Source organism: Pongo abelii, chromosome 5 (genome assembly GCF_028885655.2).
Source record: "Pongo abelii isolate AG06213 chromosome 5, NHGRI_mPonAbe1-v2.0_pri, whole genome shotgun sequence".
Lineage (NCBI taxonomy): Eukaryota > Metazoa > Chordata > Mammalia > Primates > Hominidae > Pongo > Pongo abelii.
Window position 1 is genome coordinate 37,353,262 of NC_071990.2, and position 2,821 is coordinate 37,356,082.

Genomic DNA, 2,821 nt, shown 5'->3' on the forward strand with positions numbered 1-2,821 from the left:
CTCAAACCCAAATTTCTCAATCTGGACTTCAAGGCTTAGCAGGGCATGCTTAGCCTCCTCGCCTGTCACCTCCCAGTTCTGAGAAGGTGAGCCTGTTCTCCAACTCATCCCAACTCAGCTGCCCACCCAGCCCATAGCCAGGCCCTCCCTACTATTAGCAGGCTGCTGCTCCTCTCCCCCTTTTAAAATCATGATAAGCCAGGTGTGGTGGCTCACTCCTTTAATCCCAGCACTTTGGGAGGCCGAGTGGGGGGTGAATCACCTGAGGTCAGGAGTTCGAGACCAGCCTGGCCAACATGGTGAAATCCCCATCTCTAGTAAAAATACAAAAAAATTAGCTGGGTGTGGTGGCGGGTGCCTGTAATCCCAGCTACTCAGGAGGCTGAGGCAGGAGAATCACTTGAACCTGGGAGGCAGAGGTTGCAGTGAGCTGAGATCGTGCCATTGCACTCCAGCCTGGGCAACCAGAGCGAAACTGTCTCAAAAAAAAAAAAAAGAAATAAAGAAAAAATTGTGATAAAATATACGTAATATAAAATATGCCATTGATATCATTTTTTTGGGTACAGTTCAGCAGCACCCACATTGTTGTGCAACTATTGCCACCATTCATCTCCAGAACATTTAAGCTTCCCAAACTGAAATTCTACACCCATTAAACTGTAACTCCTCATTCTCTGTTTCCTCCGGCCCAGCCTCTGGCAGCCACCATTCTACTTTCTGCTTCTATGGGTAGGCGCCTCATATAAGTGGAATCATACAGTAGGTTTTTGTCCTTTTGTGTCTGACTTATTTCACTTAACATAATATCTTCAAAGTTCAGAAGTTCTGTTCCTGTTTTGCCAGGTGTGGTGGCTCACGCCTGTAATCCTAGCACTTTGGGAGGCCAAGACAGGCAGGTCGCTTGAGGTCAGGAGTTCGAGACCAGCCTGGCCAACATGGTGAAATCCCATCTCCACTAAAAATACAAAAATTAGTTGGGCGTGGTGGTGGGTGCCTGTAGTCCCAGCTACTCGGGAGGCTGAGGCAGGAGAATCACTTGAACCCAAGAGGTGGAAGCTGCAATGAACCAAGATCGCGCCACTGCACTCCAGCCTGGGCAACAGAGCAAGACTCCATCTCAAAACAAACAAACAAACAAAAAACATACCAAGTTTCTATTTTAAGCTGAATAATATTCCATTATGCAAATTCCTACTTTAAGCTGAATAATATTCCATTATGTGTATATGCCATATTTTGTTGATCCATTCATCTGTTGATGGACACTTGAGTTGCTTCTACCATTTGATTATCGTGAATGATGCTGCTATTAACATGAGCATATGAATATCTGTTTGTGTCCCTGCTTTTTTTTTTTTTTTTGAGACGGAGTCATGCTGTCGCCCAGGCTGGAGTGCAGTGACGCAATCTCAGCTCACTGCAAGCTCCGCTTCCGGGTTCACGCCATTCTCCTGCCTCAGCCTCCCGAGTAGCTGGGACTACAAGCGCCCGCCACCGTGCCCGGCTAATTTTTTTTTTTTTTTTTTTTGTATTTTTAGTAGAGACGGGGTTTCACCGTGGTCTCGATCTCCTGACCTCATGATCCACCCGCCTCAGCCTCCCAAAGTGCTGGGATTACAGGCGTGAGTCACCGCACCCGGCCGTACCTGCTTTCAATTCTTTGAGGTATATAACCAGAAACTGAATTGTTGGATCATATGGTAACTCTCTTTAAGTTTTTGAGGAACCACCATGCTGTTTACTACAGCTGCTGCTCCCCTTTCAAGTTCATCCCACACTCCTCTGCTGCTCCCCTTTCAAGCTCATCCCACACTCCTCTGAGATCTCCTACATTAGCTGGCATATTAGCTGTCGCACTTTAAAATGTGACACTGAACTCATTTCTCCTAACCCAAGGGTCTGGAGGAGACTCAATGGTGACGTGCCATGGGGCAGGTTTTGACCTGGTCCATTTCAGTGTTTGTGCTAGAAATTCTAATAAAAAGCATGTAGGTCTGCTAATCAAATATAAAGATGTTGCAAGATGAGAGGTCTGCCATATGCAGAATGAAGATTTTAAAATACTGTGACAGGCCAGAGTGACGAAGCTATAAAAGTAGCTTTTTTTCATTGAGTGCCATGATAGACCAATTGCAATGCTAAGTTTATTTCCTTTATATACCATTCATTGAAAGGTCACAGGCTGGAGGACAGTGGTATAATCACGGCTCACTGCAGCCACAATTCCCGGGCTCCAGCGATCCTCCCACCTCAGCCTCTTGAGTAGCTGGGACTACAGGTGCACACCATGACGCCTGGCTAATCTTTTTTTTTTTTTTTTTGTGAAGACAAGGTCTCGGTTGGGCATGATGGCTCATACCTGTAATCCCAGCACATTGGGAGGCCAAGGTGGGTAGATCACCTGAGGTCAGAAGTTTGAGATCAGCCTGGCCAACATGGCAAAATCCCATCTCCACTAAAAATACAAAAATTAGCTGCGTGTGGTGGTGCACGCCTGTAATCCCAGCTGCTCAGCAGGCTGAGGCACGAGAATCACTTAAACCTGGGAGGTGGAGGTTGCAGTGAGCCAAAGTCACACCACTGCACTCCAGCCTGGGCGACACAAGTGAGACTCCGTCTCAAAAAAAAAAAGAGAGAGAGACAAGGTCTCACTATGATTGCTGGTCTTGAACTCCTGGGCTCAAGCAATCCTCCCACATTAACCTCCCAAGGTGCTGGGATTACAGATGTGAGGCCTAGTTTACATTTTTTATAATTTCATATAAATGAAACCATACAGTATGGACTTGTTAATTTTCTTCTGGCTTCTTTACTCAGC